The 20,764-nt window shown below is 36.9% G+C and overlaps 1 protein-coding gene and 1 long non-coding RNA gene across 3 annotated transcripts in view; one reads left to right on the forward strand and one right to left on the reverse strand.

Moving 5' to 3' along the window:
• Positions 1 to 101, reverse strand: part of ZFPM2 (zinc finger protein, FOG family member 2) — a 457,466-nt gene extending 457,365 nt beyond the window's left edge. For both annotated transcript variants that reach the window (XM_036830619.1, XM_036830618.1), the window contains exon 1: positions 1 to 101. This exon is cut by the window's left edge and continues 439 nt beyond it. The gene's annotated coding sequence lies outside the window, so the exon portion shown is untranslated.
• A 266-nt stretch (positions 102 to 367) lies between these two features.
• LOC118883724 lies at positions 368 to 20,321 on the forward strand. Its single transcript, XR_005017083.1, has 3 exons — positions 368 to 879; positions 992 to 1,059; positions 20,275 to 20,321. It is a non-coding gene; the product is annotated as an uncharacterized LOC118883724 (long non-coding RNA).
• Positions 20,322 to 20,764: the final 443 nt, after the last annotated feature.

The following is a 20,764-nucleotide window of genomic DNA, read 5'->3' on the forward strand; positions in this document are numbered from 1 at the left end:
AGGAGAGGGGGCGGAAGGCGCGGGAGGAGGAGCGCGCTCGCTCTCCCCTCTCCGCGGCTCGCGGGGCAGATACTCGAGCGCCGCCGCCGCCGCCGCCGCCGCCGCCGCTCCGGGCCGCGCAGCTCTCGCTCTGCCGCGGGAGGTGGCGAGGCGCGGGAGGGAGGGGCGCGCCGGGGCTGTGGGGAGGGGGGACTATTCCATCAGCGAAAGGAGGATTGGCTGCATCCAAAGCCAGTCCGGATGCAAACTAGGGCCCTGGCCTGGTCGCGTGGGGTTCAGAGGAGCGCGGCGGGGGGTTGGAGGGACAGAGGGAGGCGTGGGGCGGGCTTGGAGGGGGGCCACCTTTAGCAGTTGTCACCGCGTCAGCTCTGGGTTTTTGCCAGAGCACCCCTCCTCCTCTTCCCGGCAACTTCTTTTCAACAGCCCCTCTGATGGACCCCAACTCTCCTCTCTCACGCCTCGCCTATCCAGCGGGGCACAAAGAAATCTCAGTCACTCCATAAACTTTGTGCTTCCAGTTATGCCGCCCCCTCCCCTAGCCTCCACCCCGCCCTTCCAGCTATTTGGCAGGAAGGTTAGGCCACTGGCAAAATCCTCTGCGAGATCCAGCTGATCACAAATGCCAGCTGTATGTCTTGGGGCCAGTTAAGTCCTCTCCTCTGCCCAGGCTCTCAGGAGACCATTTCATTGCTCTCAAGGTTCCAAGGAGACCGCTGCGGACGCGGACCATCCCCCCACTTGGCCAGCACGGATGGGATGCTGAACAGCGTCCTAAAAGTGCTCTTTCTCACCTCGAGTTTTCATTTTAGATTGTAAAAATTCCGAATTTGGAGAGAGGCAGATATTTTTCTCCCATCAGAAAGGAGGACCATTAACTAGGTGATTACCCTTGTGGGAAAGGAACCATCTCTAATCAGAATACTAACTTTTTGAGGAAGTCTGTGGAAGTTCTAAAGTCCCACCCCCGCCCCATAATCTTTCATTCTTTTAGTTCTTCTGCCACAGGGAAGCAACCAGCGACTAATAAAAGATTTGATCTTGCCATAATTTCCCAAGCAGGTAAGACCCAATAACTACTTCATGATTCTTTAGCTTTTAAAGTTTAGTTTCATTATTATTCAATTATTGTGTGTGTAGTATGTCGGAAACTGCAAGACAAAAGAACAAATTTTGAAGTGATTTGCATAGTTATTATTTTGGCCAAGTTAAGCTGCATGAGGCTAGCTTAGTTTCTCATAGTTCCATATACACTGAGTTTTAAATATATTCTCCCAGGTGGACTTGAACGAGGCGTCTATCCAAGAGACAGTGGAACTGGCTGCTTTATGTAATCAGTATTTACTAATAAACTCCACTGCCGTTAACATGTATGCACCCGACGTTCCCCCCCGCCCCAGGTTGTGAGGTCATCCATTCTGATCTGAAATCGAGCCCCCTTTTGTTTGGTTGACTAACATGGGTGTGAGCCCCGCCAAACTCCACACGCTAAAAGGGTCTGGAGGTCAGCAGAGAGCCTGGGCTGATTGAGCATAATGCAGGCTGTTCAGTGTGCAGGAAGCACTGTAATCAGTGTCATTGATAACCCCATCAGGACATCTTCTGGAAGGTGTAAAGAGTTGCCCTGCGAAAGGTATGGCTGAGAGAATGTTAATACAGAGCTGAAGACCAATCGTGAATTTTATTACATTACCATTAGTACTATTACCGCAGAGCTTGTAAGAATACATGGTTCTTTGCAGTGGAAAATGCACTAAGTGACAAAGTCCCTCCCCTGAAGAACCAACAAATTAAAGCTGTAAGTACCATGAAAAGCAGGGTTATTTGTGTTTGTGTTGTGGAATGAATCAGCAGACAGAACCACAGATTTTTGCCTCCTTAATTTCCAATTCGTTACAATTAAAGTGGTATACTTAGAATTGAATTATTATATATTATGGTTTTTAAAGATCTTTTTATAAAACTGGCTGTCTTTTTTATATCACCCAAAAAGAATGCCCATTGGAATTAAAATATCATAACAGTTAATGTTTCTTTTGGCATTTGAAATGGTTAAATATGCAAAGCAAAAGAGAAACAAATAAATCTCAACTAAATATTCACTTTAAAAGCTGAAAGGAGCAAAAGCCAGAGAATTCAAGGCAAGATTGATAAGATAACCAGATTACAGTATTAGAAATAAATATAGCTCATCTAAATTTATAAATAGATATATTATTCTGGTCAATATGAATGAATTAAACTAAGGAATATTATTACATTTTGTGTTTTCTCATCATTTTTAATGAGAATGTTAATGATATTTAAAGTTTAATTTTTCTCTTTCCCATTTAATTCACTAAGGTTATAAAATAAAAAGACAGCAAAACCTATAAGCAATTATCTCTGTCCAAATGGATATAGCAGCTCCAAACCACAGCTACATGACTATCAAACAATGATTATGAAAACCACAATTGAGAAAAGCATCAGGGAATGATATTGCAAAACCACAGCAACAAATGTGTCTGTGATATTGAAAACCACAATTCACAACTAATACCCTGTGTATCGCAAATTACTATTTAACTATAAATGTGAAAATGTATAAGTAACAGCACAAAATAATTTCTCATTTACTTGAAAATGAATTATTCATTTTCTAGACTCACTGATTTCATCTTTACATAATGGTTCATTTTGAAAAGTTTCTTTTTTTCAAAGACAAATCATTTTAAATCACATAGGTAAGTTACTTTAAAAGCAGAAAATACGCAACTTTTAATAACATTTCCTCAAATGCTAAAAGAATTGATTTGAAACCAATCTGAAATAAAGAAACATCTACTTCAGTCTAGCTTTCTTCATAAAATTCTTCAGGAGCAGAAAGGGATGGAGTGGGAACTGTTTATGGAAAAAAACAAAGCTTCGAGTATTCTATTACACCTTCAATGAGAACATAATTATATATTCTCAAATAGTCATTTTAGCTAGAAACCATATATCTGACAGTAAAATGAGTCACCAGTACCAAAACAACTTTAATATGCAAACCAAATGTTTATTTACAAATAAATAAAAGAATATTATTTGTAAGTTTATAGAGTTTCCAGATTTAGCAAATTAAAATACAGGATGCCCAGTTAAATTTTAATTTCAAATAAGCAACAATAAATTTTTTAGGATAAGTATGTTCCATGCAATGTTTGGGACAAACTTATCCTAAGAAATAATTGTTGTTTATCTGGAATTCAAATTTAACTGGGCATCCTGTATTTTATCTGGCAAACTTCTAAGTTTAGCATTTTAGCATTTTCACAAATTTGTGGTTATTTATCATATTGTTTATGGAAAAGGTAGGGAAACCCTACAGTGCTTCCTAAAGACACAGATATTCTTAATTCTTGAACATCATATTTTTTAGGGAAGGCAAGTAGAAGGAATAAATTTCTGTACAAAAATTCTTCATTTGGCATAGTACCGAAACATGCTCTCAGTGTAAATGGATTGCATTCAGGTCTGTCTCACTCTTGAATTTGCTTTTAAAATGTGCTTTTTTTCCTCTAAGGGATCAACAAATTGATAAAGCAACCTCCCAGGCCACATCTTATTAGGCAGCAAGCTGCCTTCTTTATTATGAGAATAAACAATATTCAAAGGCTTCAGAAAGACTTAATTTTTTGCCCTTGTATCCTCACCAGAAGTTGAATACAGTTTATCTGCCTTAATTTAAGATTGTGGCACTGAATTGAAGAAGAATGCAGTATGAATATAGTGTTTAGTGTTTGTGTATCTTTATAATTTCAGCAGTTTAAAAATAAAAATCAACAAATTCATCGAAATGGCATTTCCTAGGTTACAACTATGAAAAGGACTGTCTGCTTACTTGCAAAGGAGCCAAGAGCTTTGAAAACATTCAGTCAGTCTAGATCCGAGGTTTAACTTGGTCTTCATGTAGATGGTCAATCCCCTTGACAGAAGTATGCATGTACAAAAAATTTACTAAAGGGCAGTCTACTGAATTAATCAATTCATCGGATTTTCAAAAATATCTGTGAAAAAAAATCTCTGATCCAATATGCATTAAGAATGACTCTTCTCTTTGTGTAGTATTTTATAATGTACTGAAAACCAAAATGTGGATGATTTAAGTTTTTATTCTTTGCAATCATCCTTTATGTCCAAATTACTATTCTGATAGAGGAAAATCATAGGATGAACTCTATTACAAAAAAAGTATTTGTTGCTAAGTCTGTATAATGCATAACACACCTCCAAGTGCAAAATAAATATTGAAGGAGTAACGCCCCAAGTTTTAGAAGTCATCTGTTGATTTTGCCTGCCTAGCATCCATCCCTCTTCTTCTGGTAGTAATGCTATGATGTCTTTTGAAGAACTACTCCTCCACGTCTTCTCTTTGGTTATGTAATGCAAGTGTGGCCTTCCCCAATCCCCTAGTCCCTGACCAATCAGAATATCCCACGTGTTCGTCTCTAGTGATTGGCTCAATGGTTCAAATTGTTTCTATGAGAGTCAGCCCTGGAACTTTATCCTAAAACCACTGAGGAAAGGGTGCTTCTATTCGACTGGTGTTGCTACACTGGAAGAATGCAAACCTAATATTGCTGTTGGCCATCCTTGGTGGAAGAATCTGTTTTAGAGGACTAATTCTGTCTTATCTTCTCTCAGGATCTGATTTTTGGGAAATCCAAACCAAGACACCCATCAACATTCCAATACTACTTTTTTTGGTTCCATCAATATTACCTATGTGTCTACATAAACATTAGAGTCTTGGTCATTTCCATTATATTGTATGTTCATCTATTTGACCAGGCTAATCTCTATACACCTTTGTAGTTTTAGTATAGATGTCATTTTTCACAGGAAGACGTCACTGACCTCCCAAGTCTTAGTGAGATATCTCTTCTCAGTTCCATAACACCTTCTTTGTCGGCATAATATCACTCATTGCATTGTATTATATCGGCAGTTTAAATACATATAAATTCAATCCTTACCAGCCCCCTCCCTGACCTACTACACCTAACTAGATAGTTTGTGAAGGCAAGAAATATGTCTGTCTTTTTCAGAACTACATCCCCAGGGCTGGACACACAGACGGTCCTAACATAATTACTGGAAGGAAAAGTAAGGTCAGAATTATCCTGTTTTATATGGGGACTCCTACTCTTCCCAGTCCTTATCCACATGGGCACAGGTGCAAGAAGTGGCAGCCATGTTTGCACAACGTGACTCCATGCTCCTGATGGCGGATACATGGACCAAGGGGAGTACCTGACTCAAATACGGCCAATCAAATTCCTCCCTCAGGAATCTAGAGTTAGTATTAAGAGTTTCATCTTTACATGGGCTAGTCTCTTGAATGAATGAAAAGTAAAACCTCTGGAATTATGGCATGGTTACCACCATGTGAACAGAGTAACAGTGACAGTTTGCCAGTAGAGAGAAAACGAAATAAAACAAATGTCCTGAGATACGCAGAGCTGGGAATATGAAATGGCATCCCATGTCCTGTTCTAGCCCCTTCATGGGGTTCTGCCCTTCACGTCACTGAGATACTATGTCTCCTTAAAATAAATTCCTTCCCACCTTTCTTTTTAAAATTATTTTTGGCCTAAATTAGCATTAGGTGATTCTTGTTACATTCAAGCCAAAAGACAAAATTAGCAATCCATGACTTCAGTTAGCTTAACTATTCAATAGCCCCCTTTATCTGCAGTTTTGCTCTCTGTGGTTTCAGTTACCAGTGGCCAACCTTGGGCCCAAAATATTAAATGGAAAATTCCAGAAAAAAATAAAATTCATAAGTTTTAAATTGCATGCCATTCTGAGTAGCATGATGAAATCTCACACCATCCCACTTCATTCCCCCCCACCCCACGTGAATCATCCCTTTGTTCAGCGAATCCTACCAGTTAGTCACTTAGTAACCATCTTAGTTATCAGATTGAACGTTGTGGTATCACCGTGCTTGTGTTCAAGTCACCCTTATTTTAGTTAATACTGGCTCCAAAGTGCAAGAATAGTGATGCTCGAATTCAGATGTACCAAAGAGAAGCCTTAAAGCGCTTCCGTTAAGTGAAAAGGTGAAAGTTCTCAATAAAGAAAAAAAAATTGTATGCTAAGATTGCTAAGATCTAAGATCCTCTATCCCTGAATTGTGAAGAAGGAAAAAGAAATTCATGCTAGTTTTTCTGTCACACCTCAAACTGCTAATGTTATGACCACAGTGCAGGATAAGTAGTTATGATGGAAAAGGCATTATATTTGTACACTTAGATATTTTGAGGGAGAGAGACCACATTCACATAGCTTTTATTACAGTATAATTGTTCTATTTTTAGTTATTGTTGTTAATCTCTTACTGTGCCTTATTTATAAATTAAATTTTATTATAGGTATGCATGTAGAGGAAAAAACATAGTATATATAGAGCTCAGTAATATCTGTGGTTTCAGGTGTTCACTGGAGGTCTTGGAATATATCCTCCACAGATAAGGGGGGACCACTGTACTTAGAAATATCAATTTAACTGAATTTTCTATTTTCCTACAGAAAAGTTATATAAAAGCACTGTATTAGTCTGGGTTCTTCAGAGAAACAGAACTAACAGAATAGAGAGAGAGAGAGAGATTATAGGAAATTGACTCACAGTAATAGAGACTGAGAAGTTCCTGGATCTTCAGTTGACCCAGGAGAGTCTGAATTTGAAGGCCTGAAAACCAGGAGAGCTGATGGTGTAAGTTCCAGTCTTTGTCCCCGTATGAAGGCTGGAGGAGACTGATGTCCAGGCTAGAAAACAATCATGCAGAAGGGAAATTCTCACTCTGCCTTTTTGTTCTAGTCGGGCCATCGATGGATTGGATGAGACCCACCCACATTGGGGAGGGCAGTCTGCTTTACTCAGTCTGCCAATTCAAATGTTAATCTCATCCGAAAATACCCTCACAGACACGCCCAGAATGTTTTACCAAATCTCTGGGCAATCAGTGGCCCAGTCAAGTTGGCAAAAAAATAACCATCATAAGCACTTTCGATGATATTTTTTTCCAGAGCAACCGTGAAATGGCAAAGAACATTCTTAGGAACTTTAAATGGGAAATCTACAATTTTAACATAGATAAATAAGGATGTTATCAATTACTGACTTGGGGCATTCACTTCAATCAGGGGTAAATCTGGGGAAAAAGGTAGCATTTTCAAATTCAGAGTTCCTCAAGGGCATGAAGACTGATTGACATGCACATCTATAAGCCTCCTGATTACAGGTATTCTGTCCCCAGATGTCTGATTTTATTTTCAACTTTACTTTGCCACATTTGAATAACCATCTAACAGATTACCTTGCACATAAATTTTATGAATGTTGTTATAATTTGCATGAATAATGTTTATACTTCTGTGGTAGATTTTATTTTCCAACCTATAACTTTTGCCATAAATTCCTAAATGCAAAAGAAGAAATTAAACAGCTTCTTGAGAACACTTGCTATATGTATAGACTTAATCAAATCAGTTATCTTTGCTTTTATCTACTTGTCAAAGTGTATTAAAATAATGCATTAGGAGTGGATTTAGGGTGAACTGAAGATGTAGGATTATGAATAACCATGCTAGGGCATACTGATAATGAAATCATCTAAAAGAAGCTGAAAAGGATAATTATATCACTTTAAAAATGTATCTTATAATAAAAATTAAATTATATGACTAATATACTCCTTTAAAAACTATTTTTATTTTGATTAAACAAATAGATGTACATAGATTTAAAGGTCAAATAGATTTTCAAGGCTTATAACAAAAATTAGCACTCCCTTATCCTACTCAACAGCCCAATGACAATTCCTGCTCCCAAAGGTATAATCACTGTCAAATCTTTTTTAGCTAATTCTCCTGATGTTCAACTCATATTTCTAAATAACATGCTTTACTACTTTAAAAATTTTATTAGTTTAGATATTATTGACCATATCACTATCTACTATAAAAATATGAACATATAATACCTTATACATCCCTAATACACACATTATTCAAAATTTTTGTTAAACCAAAAGTTTATATTTTGTTAACAGTTAATCTGTATAGGATATGATGATTACATTTTCTTTTGATCTCTTTGTTTTTCCTGAAGTTAATAATTACTTTCTTTGTCATTTTCTCCGTTTTCCATGACCTATCACCATTTTATCCCCAAATTATTTGCCGGTGCAATACAGTCAAGTACATTATTACATCAGTACATTCAAAGACAGATAAATTAGCAGGTCATTTTCTTCCCCCCATGCAGGTGTCCTTCTTGGAAGCTTTCGCCCTTCTGCTCAGTTCTAGACTAATTTCTCTCTGTGACTAAAACTTCCTTTTCATCATCTCCTGAGAATTCCCTTAATTTTGTCCTGTATTATATTCTAGATTTCCTGAATACTGTGTCTTCCTCTTCCATGGTTTACTATGCCCTTTTTTTTCTCTTTCCCTCCCTCCCTTCCTCCCTCCCTTCCTTCCTTCCTTCTTTCCTTCCTTTCATCCTTCCTTCTTGTTCTTTTCATTGTTGTTTTTGAGTAAAATTTCATGTAGCTTCCTGAGACAATTTATGTACAATGTAATTTTTTTTACTTTTGGCAAAACTAAAATTTTCTTTATTCTACCCTCATACATGACATATAGCTTGAGAGGGTATAGAATTCTAGGGTGCAAATTATTTTCCATGAATTTTTAATTTTATTTTTCCAGTTTTATTGAAATATAATTTACATATCACATTATATAATTTTAGGAATATAACATGATGATTTGATACACTTATATATTGTTAAATGATTACCACAATATAGTTAACACCTCCATCACCTTACATAATTACCGTGTGTGTGTGTGTGTGTGTGTGTATGTAGTGAGAACATTTAAGATTTACTTTTAGCAACTTTCAAGTATACTATACAGTATTGTTACCTATAGTGACCATGCTGTACATTAAATCCTCAGGACTTATGTATTGTATAATTGGAAATTTGTACCCATGAATCAGCATCTCCTCATTTCCTCCACTCCCCAACCCATGGCAAACACCATTCTACTCTATGAGTTCAGCTTTTTAAAATTCCACATATAAGTGATATCATACAGTATTTGCATTTTTTCTGTATGACTTATTTCACTTAACATAATGTCCTCAAGTTTCATATATGTTGTCTCAACTAGAAGGATTTCCTTCTTTCTCGTGTTGAATAATATTCATACATGAATATTCTTCATTCATTCATCTGTAGACAGACACATATTGTTTTTATATCCTGGCTATTGGGAATAGTGTGGAAATGAACATGGGAATGTGGATATTTCTTTAAGATTTGATTTCATTTCCTTTGGATAAATACACAGAAGTGGGATTGCTGGGTTACATGGTAGTTCTATTTTTAATTTTTTGAGGAACCACCCTACAGTTTCCATAGTAGATGTACCAATTTACATTTCCAGCAATAGTGTACAAGGATCCCCTTTTTTCCACATCTTTACCAACACTTTTTATTTAATCTCATGTCTTTTTTTATACAGCCATTCTAACAGGTGTGAAGTGATATTTCACTGTGGTTTTGATTTGCATTTTCCTGATGATTAGGGACGTTAAGATCTTTTCAAGTACTGGTTGGCCATTTGTATGTCTTGTTTGAAAAAATATCTTTTCAGGTCCTCTGCCCATTTTTTATTGGATTGTTTGGTTTTTTGCTATTGAGTTGTGTTCCTTATATATTTTAATTATTAACCCCTTATCAGATAGATGTTATGGAAATAGTTTCTCCCATTCCATAGGTTACCTTTTCATTTTATTGATTGTTTCTTTTGCTGTGCAGAAGCTTTTTAGTTTGACGTAGTCCAGTTTATTTACTTTTGCTTTTGTTACTTGTGCATTTGGTGTCATATCCAAACAATCACTGCCAAGACCGATGTCAAGGAGCTTTTCCCGTTTTCTCCTAGTAGTTTCACTGTTTCAGATCTTATGTTTAAGTCTATAATTGATTTCAAATTAATTTTTGTAAGTGGTATAGGAAAGGGGTTCAATTTCATTCTTTTGCATGTGATTGTACACTTCCCAGTACCATTTATGGAAGAGATTATCCTTTCTCCATTGAGTATTCTTGGCTTCCTTGTCAAATATTAGTTAAAGCTAAATGTAAGAATTAATTTCTGGGCTCTAGATTCTGTTCTATTGGTCTATGTGTCTATTTTTATGCCAGTACCATGTTATTTTGATTACATTGTTGCTTTGTAATATAGTTTGAAATCAGGAATTGTGATGCTTCTAGCTTTGTTCTTCTTTCTCAGAAATGCTTTGGCACTCTGTGATCTTTTGTGGTTCCATATGAATTTTAGAATTATTTTTTTCTTTTTCAGTGAAAAAAATGCCATTGGAATTTTGAGGGATTGCACTGAGTCTATAGATGGCTTTGAATAGTATGGATATTTTTAAAATATTAATTCCTTCAATTCATAATCGGGGATAGCTTTCCATTTATCTTCAATTTCTTTCATCAATGTCTTATACACTTCAGTGTGCAGATATTTCACTTCCTTGGTTAAATTTATTCCTAAGTATTTTTTTTGGATACTATTGTAAATGGCCATGTTTTATGTTCTTTTTCAGATAGTTCATTGTTAGTGTTTAGAAACACAACCTATTTTTGTATATTAATTTTACATACTGAAATTTTACTGAATTTATTTATTAGGTCTAACAGTTTTTTGGTGGAGCCTTTGGTATTTTTCTAAAAATAATATCATATCACCTGCAAACAGGCAATTTTACTTCTCTTCCTTGGATGTCTTTTATTTTGTTTATTTCCCTAATTATTCTGGCTAGGACTTTTAATACCATGCTGAGGTGGAGTGGTGACAGTGGGCACCTTTGTCTTTTTCCTGACCTCAGAGGAAAAGCTTTCAGCCTCTCACCATTGAGTACGATGTTATCTGTGGGCTTGTCATATATAGCTTTTATTATGTTGAGGTATGTTCCTTCTATATTCACATTGTTCAATCTTTATCATGAAAGGATACTGAATTTTGTCAAATGATTTTTCTGCATCTATTGAGATGTTCATATAATTTTTGTCTTGCATTCTATTCATGCTGTGAATCACACTTATTGCCTTGTATATGTTGAACCACCCTTGAATCCTAGGAATAAATTGCACTTGATCACAGTGTATGATTCTTTTAGTATATTGTTGAATTTGGTTTGCTAATACATTGTTGGGAATTTTTACACCTATATTCATTTGGAATATTGGCCTGTAGCTTTCTTTTCTTATAGTATCCTTATATGGCTTTGTGTCAGAGCTGGCCTTGTAAAATGAGTTTGGAAATTTAGCCTCCTCTTCAGTTTTTTGAAAGAGTTCAGGAAGGATTGGCAATACTTCTTCATTTATTTTTTAAAATTAATTAACTAATTAATTAATTAATTTTTGGCTGTGTTGGGTCTTCGTTGCTGCACTCAGGCTTTCTCTAGTTGTAGCAAGTAGGGGCTACTCTTTGTTGTGGTGCACGGGCTTCTCATTGCAGTGGCTTCTCTTGTTGCAGTGCACGGGCTCTAGGCATGTGGGCTTCAGTAGTTGTGGCATGTGGGCTCTGTAGTTGTGACTCATGAGCTCTAGAGTGCAGGCTCAGTAGTTGTGGTGCACAGGCTCAGTTGCTCCACAGCATGTGGGATCTTCCCAGACCAGGGCTCGAACCCGTGTCCCCTGCATTGGCAGGTGTATTCTTAACCACTGTGCCACCAGGGAAGTCCCAGCAATAGTTCTTTAAATGTTCGATAAAATTCACCAGAGAAAACTTTTCATCCTGTGCTTTTCTTTGTTTGGAGGCTTTTGATTACTTCAGCTCCTTACTAGAAATTGGTCTGTTCCTATTTTCAATTTCTTTATGATCCATTCTTGGTAGGTTGTATGTGTCTAGGGATTTATCCATTTTCTTTTTAGATTATCCAGTTTATTGGCATATAATTGTTCACAGTAGTCTCTTATGAACTTTTGCATTTCTGTGATATCTTTTGTAATGTGTCCTCTTTCATTTCTGATTTTGAGTCTTCTCTCATTTTTTCTTAGTCATTATTTCCTTTCTTCTGCTAATTTTGGGCTTAGTTTATGCTTCCTTGTCTAATTCCTTAAGTTGTAAAGTTAAGTTTTTTATTTGAGATCTTTCTTTTGTGTAATGTAGGAGCTTACCATTATGAACACTCCTCTTAGTACTGCTCTTGCTGCATCCCATAAGTTTTGGCATGTTGATTTTCCACTTTTGTTTGTTTCAAAATATTTTTTTAATTTTCCTTTAGATTTCTTTCTTTACCCATGAGTTGTTTAGAAGAGTGTTCATTTCCACATAGTTGTGAATTTTCCAGTTCTTCTATTGTTATTGATTTCTAGTTTCATTACATTGTGGTCAAAAGAGATACTTGGTATAATTTCAATCTTCTTAAATTTGCTGAGACTTGTTTTGTGACTTAACATATGATCTATTCTGGAGAGTTTGTGTGCACTTAAGAAGAATGTTTGTTCTGCTAATGTTGGATACAATATTCTGTATAAGTCTGTTAGGTCCATTTCACCTAAAATGTAATTCAAGTGCAACATTTCCTTATTGATTGTCTGTCTGGATGATCTATCCATTGTTGAGTGTGGGATATTGATGTCCCTCCATATTCTACTATTATTTTTTGTTGTCTATTTCTCCCTTCAGATCTGTATTTGCTTTGTATGTTTAGATCCACTTATGTTGGGTGCATATATATTTATGATTGTTATAGCCTCTTGATCTGTTGACCCCTTTATCATATATAATGAGCTTCTTTGTCTCTTATTACAGTTTTTGACTTAAAGTCTATTTTTTCTTATATAAGTATAGCTACCCTTGCTCTCTTCAGGTTCCACTTGCATGGAATATCTTTCCCCATCCCTTTACTTTGAGCCTATGAGTGTCCTTAAAGCTGAAGTGAGTCTCTTATAGGGAACATATAGTATTGTTTTAAATCCATTCAACTACTCTATGCCTTTTGATTAGAGAATTTAATCCATTACATTTAGAGTAATTATTGATAAGTAAAGAGTTAATAATGCCATCTTTTGTTTTCTGGCTTTTATATAGTTTCCGTCTTCCTTTCTTCCTTTCCTTCTGTCTGTCTTTCTGAATTGATGATTATCCATAGTGGTATGCTTTTATTTCCTTCTCATTATCTTTTGTCTGTCTACTGTAGGTGTTTGTTTTGTGGTTACCATGAAGTTTACATAAAACATCTTATAGATATAACAGTGTTTTAGTTAATAGCAACTTAAGTTTGATTGCATACAATAATTCTGCCTTTTTACTCCCCCTTTTTAATTTTTTGATATCAAAATTTACCTCTTTTTATGTTATTTGTTAACAGCTTACAGTAGCTATAGTTATTTTTAATATTCCTTCCCCTTAATCTTTATACTAAGTTGTTAACACACCATCATATTACAGAATTCATTTTTTAATCTGCCCATATACTTAACTTTACCAGTGTTGTATATTTTCATATGTTTTCATGTTAATAAGTAGAGTTGTTTTATTTTAGCTTGGAGAACTCCTTTCATCAATTTTTGTAAGGCAAGTCTAGCGATGATGAACTTCCTTAGCTTCTGTTTGTCTATGAATGTCTTTATCTCTCCTTCATTTCTGAAGGACACCTTTGCCAGATAAAGTATTCTTGGTTGGAAGTGTTTTTTCTCTCCATACTTTGAATATATGATTCCACTGTCTCCTGGACTGTAACGTTTCTGCTGAGAAATCCTCTGATAGCCTTATGAGGTTTCCTTTGTAAGATAAGTTTCTTTTCTCTTCCTGCATTTAAGATTCTCTCTTTGATTTTTTACTGCTTTAATATAATGTGTCTTGGAGAAGATATTTTGAGTTGAATTTGTCTGGGGACCTATGACCTTCAAAAACATGCATGGCCAAATCTCTCCCCAGATTTTAGAAATTTTTCAGCCGTTATTTTTCAAAATAAGTTTTCTGCCCCCTTCTCCCTCTCCTCTCCTTCTGGAACTCCAATAATTTGCAAATTGGTTCATCTGATGGTATACCATAGATCACATAAACTTTCTTTGCTCTTTTTTATTATTTTTTCTTTGTTCTCTGAATGGATAATTTCAAAGTGCTGTCTTCTGTTTCTTATATTCTTTCTTTTGCCTGATCCATTTTGTTGTTGATACTCTATATTGTATTTTTCATTTCATTCATTGCATTCTTTTTCCTCAGTAGTTTTATATTATGATTCTTTTTAATGATTTCTATCTCTTTGTTAAACTTCTCATTTTGTTCATGAATTGTTTTCCTGATTTTATTGAGTTCTGTTTCTCTATTTTCTTGTAGCTCACTGAGCTTCCTTAAAACAGTTATTTCGAATTCTTTATTGGGTAACTGGCAGATCTCCATGCCTTTGGGGTCCATACTGGAAGATTATTATAATACATTTGTGGTGTCATGTTTCCTTGATTTTTCACACTTCTTGAAGTCTTGCATTGTTTACGTCACATTTTAAGTAGTAGTCACCTTCTCCAGTCTTTACTGACTAACTTTGGAAAAGAACTACCTTCTTTCGGGCCTACTAGGGATTCTGAGGTTTTCTTTAGATATGCTTTCTCCACACTTCTTGCTCCCTCTTGTGGCAGAATTATTAAGCTTGTATACTTTCTCTCCATCCTGCTGCACAGCCGGCCAATTACTGACAGCTTCCTTTTCGTTTACCCAAAGGCAATGTTAAATGTTCAAGTTTGTGGTCACTTTCTCACCCACAAATTCTGTTCAGCTTTCTGCACATGCTCACTAGTTGTCTGCCAAATCTTGCTCTTGCTACCTTCAGGAGCTTTACAGGGAGCTGGTCACGGGGTGGAGGTGTGTGGGTGTGGTGTACAGTGTGCTATGGGTACCCATGTGCCAGTTAGGGGGATTCATGGGTGAGGCACCCCAACAGCTATGGTGTGGGCCTCCTGATGGAGTCCATGATGCAGTTTAGTGGGATCCATGTTCCTCTGATGCATTTTGAGCCCTGGCTGCTGTTCTCCCAGCCGCCTACCATTTCCCAGTCCTACAGCTTATGACTCAGTACTGCAGATGGAGTGAGAGAGAAATGGGCCTCTGGTAGCATCCCACACAGCTGGGGAAGCTGGGCACTCACTCACGTTCTCATTTTCCTTCATGGGAGAAATCACAGACTTAGAAGGGCTTTCTTGGCACTGAACTGTGCCACCTAGGGGGAGGGGTGATGCAGGTAAACTCAAGCTGTTCCTCTCACCCTCTCCAATTTGTCCAGTCTCAGATATTTTGTTCCAACAGTGTGCTGGAACTTCTCTATCGGACTCCTGGACTTCCACAAAGTCTCTCTCACCCATGGGTGATTGTCTAAGCCAGTGTTCTCCAGGGCTTCTGTTCCATGGGCCAGTCCTAGAGCCAGTTCATGGGCCACTTCAGGATCCACAACCAGAACCAAGATCGGTTTGCTTACTACTTAATGCACAGGTGGACAAAACTCCTCCTGGGCACTTTGGCATGTGCTGCTGGATCCCACAGCTCCCACAGAAGCACTTTTTTCTGTGACAGATACCAAATTGTTGTTGATGGAGGGATTCCACAAGGGATATCTTATTTAGCCATCTTGATAATGTTACTCACCTCCCTCGATTTCTGAACACACTACTTCATTGACTTCCACTTCCAGTGTTGTTCTGAGAAGTCTGACACCATTCTGATTCCTTATCCACTGAATGTAGCCTGCTTCCTTCCCCCAGTCACACCCTGGACGCTTTCAGGATCTTCTATTTACCCTCAGTCTTCTGAAATTTAATAATGTGAATATATGTTGCCTCATCTTATTGAGCCATTTTAGTCTAGAAACTTGTGGTTTGCCATCAGTTCTGATAAATTTCCTTGTATTATCTCTTTCTCTGGAATTAGTTATCTTTGGCCTCCTTGAATTGATACTACTGTTTTCCTTTCTTCTTTCTCTGGCCACTTTTCTTACTTTATGGAAAATTTCTTTAGCTTTGTCTTCCGAGTCTTCACTGCAATTTTTATTTATATGATCATATTTTAATTTTTTAAGCTTCTTTTGTTTTCTAAAGAGTTCTTTTTCAGTAACCTGTTCTTGTTTCTTCTCTTTCCTCTCTGCTGCCAGTAATTATAGGTTTTCTTTTTTGAAGATTTCTTTAGTTCCCTGAAAATTTTCCATTTCCTCAGTGCTTTATTTTCTTTCATATTACAATTTTTCCATACATTTTTGGTTATCCTTGGTTTTCTGTTTCTAATATTATTGACACACTAAAAACCTTATTGGAAGTTTGTGTCTATGGATGGAGTGGAGTTTGGGTAGTGCGTGTCAAGTGGTAGGCTTTGTGTGATAGGGCAGGGACCTTGATGATGAAGGTTCCTGTCTATATCTCTAAGTGTTTTCCTCTTAAGTTCAACACAGAACACCCCCAGAGAAAAATTCTTCAATCCTTAGTCAGGGAAGAGCTTTAATATCTCATTGTTCAGTGTGTAGACTTTCATTTTATCTCTACCTTGAATACAGTGTTCTCACCTTCCGTTAGTATCACTGAATACAAAATCTCTCTGGGTTTACCCTCTAATGAGTAAGTCTCAGCTTTCAGCCAGGTATGGTGAAGTTGACACCTGGCAGTGTGGTGTGGAAGGAAATTTAGAGGTATCATTGATTCTTACACAGACTTTGCACCAATCCGTGTATTTCCAATTGCACCTGCATCCCACTTTCAAGGATACCTGTTATTTGTATCCCATACTTTTTCTCTTCTTTTCACTCTCAGTTTTCTGAGGTATATCCTTAAATAACCTCCTCATAATGTATACATATGAAATAAAACTCCTGAATCTTTACTTTATGTATGTGAAAATGTATTTGTTTTGCTCTGATCCTCAGTTGATAGTTTAGCTGGGAATACAATTCTAGGTTTAAAAATCATTTTTTCCCCCTGATAAATTTGAGAGAGCATCACTCTATTGTCTTCTAGCATTCCATATTATTGATTGGAAATCTGATACTAGTCAGAAAATTTCGTATGTTATCTATTCCTTATTTGTTGATGCTTTTATTATTTTCCCATTAACTTGCTGTTCTGGAATTTTACACTTATATACTATTGAACATTGTGAATTTCAACCCAGCAGTAATCTTTCCTCCAGCATCCCTAACAGAAGCCTGGTTTCATTGAGATAACTGCTCCTCCTCCATGCAGCCCTTGTGATTCAATTACACTTGCTTCCTTTCTACTTTAGGAATGATCTTTAATTAATTCTAATCTTATAATGTGATCTCATCCCCCTTGTTAGTGATTGTTTTAGGAATGGGCAAGGGACACAATTCTGGAAAAAGGGAGAGTTGCTGGAGGCTTTTGGGAGAGCCCTTTATTGCTCTTAAGAGAGAATTATTGGGAGCCTCTTTCTCTCTCTCCTTTTGGAAATAGACAAGGAAGAATATTGCATCACTTGCTTCTGTCATTCATTTTTGACAATGAGGAACGCTACGTCTAAAACAAAGCTAACCCACAGAGGAGAATAGCATTCAAATAAAGCTGAAGCCTGATCATACTAGGCTTGGACATCTGCTTTGCTTTTAGATTCCCTGTTATAAAAGCCAATAAGATTTCTTATAGTTTAAGACAGTTTATATTGTTTTCTTGTTACTCAAAGCTGAAGGTGTCTTAACTGATACTAAGTTGTAGAAAAGTCTTTCGTCTTTCATTCTTGAGTCACGTGAACTGAGGCATCGGAAATATGGATGGGGAATAGGATTGTCCCCCTGTGGAGTAGTTTAACAGTCAGACTTTCAGTTTAGCCAATAGCATTACTTCCACTCTCTTTGTTCCTGACCGTTCTAAACCTTGTGCCTCTTTAGGTGTCATATACATAGTATTCTCATGGGGTCTAGAGACAGAGTACAGAGCTACGCACTTCATAGCTAGGTAATATTTGCATGTTATTAAATGGCTTTGTGCTTTAGTTTGCTTATATTTAAAATGGAAATATAAGGGTATCTACTGCAGAGGATAGTTGTATTCAATGAGTTATTTTATGTAAAGTGTTTGGCATGTAGAAAGTGCTGTTTAATTGTTAGCTACTACCAAATTACTCCAAATCTTTTCTCCTCTTCATTTTTAGCAACAGTACCCTAATCTTGTTCAAGATGTTCAGTTAGAAGTACTAATTTTCTGAAATTACCTTCCAGCTAGATTTGGCTGTGTAATGCAGTTCAGACCAATAAAATGCAAGCAGAAAACTACTGGAGGAGGCTTTGAAAGAACCTAAAATGTTTTTGCTCAACAGCCAGAATATATCTCTTCTTCTTGCCCCACCCCTTAGTTCATAACTGGAATGGGACACGATGCTTGAATATACAAAAGCCGTCTTGCAATCATAAGAACAAAATCTACACACTTTGGAATGTAGATAAAAAGGAGAAGGAGCCAATGCAGATGACTTCCCTTAGCAGTATATCAACCCTGAAGTATCCTGGAATTCTTACTGTAAGAGGAAGAAAACACCTGTTTTGTTAAGCACTGTACTGGAGTTTCTGTTACATACGGCCAAAGGCAGTCCTAACTGTTACCCACAAGACCTTCCAGGCAGGGAGGTATGCTCTTCTTGCCTTTTGAAATCTTGATTTTAGGGAAGTTATTTTCTTATTCTGCTTTATACTTCAACAGATTTCCATCCTCTTTTCACATTTTAGATATTGCTTAGTTATCTACAAATAATTTCAATAACTTCTTCCCATCCTCCTTACCTTTAAGGTACTCCTTTTCTATCCTCGTATTTTCTCCTCTAGAGGAAAGGGAAATAACAACAGTAATACCTAACCTGAGGACTGTGCACTTTAATGCTTTTAGGAGCCATGGGCAATGTAAAAAATGAAGTATCCAGATATAAGATACAGGGATTGGTGAGAACTGTGGACACATGGAAAATGTATGACCCTGTTAATGATGCTTAAATACAATTAAAATAAATAAATATTGTATCACTCAAAGACTATATACCTGTAGGCCCAATGGAATGATAGACTGCAATTGAGTAAACTCTGAATCTGATTTAAAGACATATATAAATGTTAAAGAACTCTCATACTTACTGACCTGCAATGCACATTTTCACTCAAACACCAACATCAGTAAGAACAAGACAACACACAATTAAGACCTTTTAAAATTAAAGGTGTATTTAGCTAAAAAACTTCCACTTGTTTTTTTCTAAACAGTTTTTTCCCCTTTTTGAGTTTTGGCTGCTACAGAAGATAATTCAGTAACTCTAATATTACACTCAATAGGCAAAACAAACAAACAAAATCCTCTCTGTGGGGGTTGCTATGGCTTTGGAAGAAAACCAACCAGGAAAAATGTAAGATAGCAAAATGTGCATTTCTCACCCCCATCTGTTCTCAGTTTCTTTCTTCTCCTTGGCTTAATATACATGTTGAGGAGCTGCATTATAGTAATGGCTTTCAGCCTTGTAAAACACTTTAAAACCATAATAACAAAGCGGTTGTTACTAATGCTACCCAGTTTATGCACATAAACCACCGGTGTGTACCCTGACTTCCTGTAAGGCTGTACCTGAATGGAACCAACAAGAGACCAGGCCTGTGCTGCTCCCATTTCCTATAGAGATGAGTAGACTGCAATGGCAGTAAGGGCTAGCTGTGGTTATTCTGTTGATTGGTCACTCTTCTGGTCCTACGTACGTACATCTACACAGATAAAAGTTTTGCCAGCAAGTAACTGAGGTTTAGATTGGAAAACTGTACTTCATAAGCTCACACAGTAACTGGAGAAGTTGGAATTCTGTTCTTGCACTGCTTAGTTAGAAAGCTGATGGAGTATTCCTTATATCATTCAAGTTCCCTTAATAGTGTGGACAGTTAAGAAATATGGATTCTTAAAAAAACAGACAGCAGACTGGACTGATAATCAGAAAACCAAGATTCTAGTTTAGACTCTTCAACTTGGAGAATTTTATTGATCACTTAGCCTCAGTGTTCACATTGGTAACCATTAAAAATTTTTCAGGTTTCAAATTCTAGGCATCTATAATTTAATGTTTGTTTTAAGAACTATATCTTAGACTGAGAATTTCTAAATTGTAGCAACCTTGTCTAAATATTTGATTTATGTAGTGCTTACACACCTAAAGAGACCTTCAAAATGTTCTTGATAATGCTGACAATTTGTCAAATTTTAAATGTATTTTCAGGACTTCCCTGGTGGCACAGTGGTTAAGAATCAGCCTGCCAATGCAAGGGACACAGGCTCGATCCCTGGTCTGGGAAGATCCCACCTACCACAGAGCAACTAAACCCGTGCGCCACAACTACTGAGTCCGCGAGCCACCACTACTGAAGCCTGCACGCCTAGAGCCTGTGCTCTGCAACAAGAGAAGCCACCACAATGCGAAGCCCGCGCACCACAACGAAGAGCAGCCCCTGCTCGCTGCAACTAGAGAAAGCCCGTGCCCAGCAACAAAAACCCAACACAGCCCAAAACCAAATAAAGAAATTTATAAAATAAATAAATAAATGTATTTTCCTTATTACCCTTTCATCTCTACTTTAATATGTTGAGGAACCCCGTACAGGAAGTACTCAAACAATCATATCTTCGGAACTAGTTTCATTGAGAAGTCCCCATCCAGTTGTCTGAATAAAGAGAATATGAATTTTATCATGTTTTTGGCAGTTGTGGGA

The sequence above is a fragment of the Balaenoptera musculus genome, chromosome 17, assembly GCF_009873245.2.
Source record: "Balaenoptera musculus isolate JJ_BM4_2016_0621 chromosome 17, mBalMus1.pri.v3, whole genome shotgun sequence".
Lineage (NCBI taxonomy): Eukaryota > Metazoa > Chordata > Mammalia > Artiodactyla > Balaenopteridae > Balaenoptera > Balaenoptera musculus.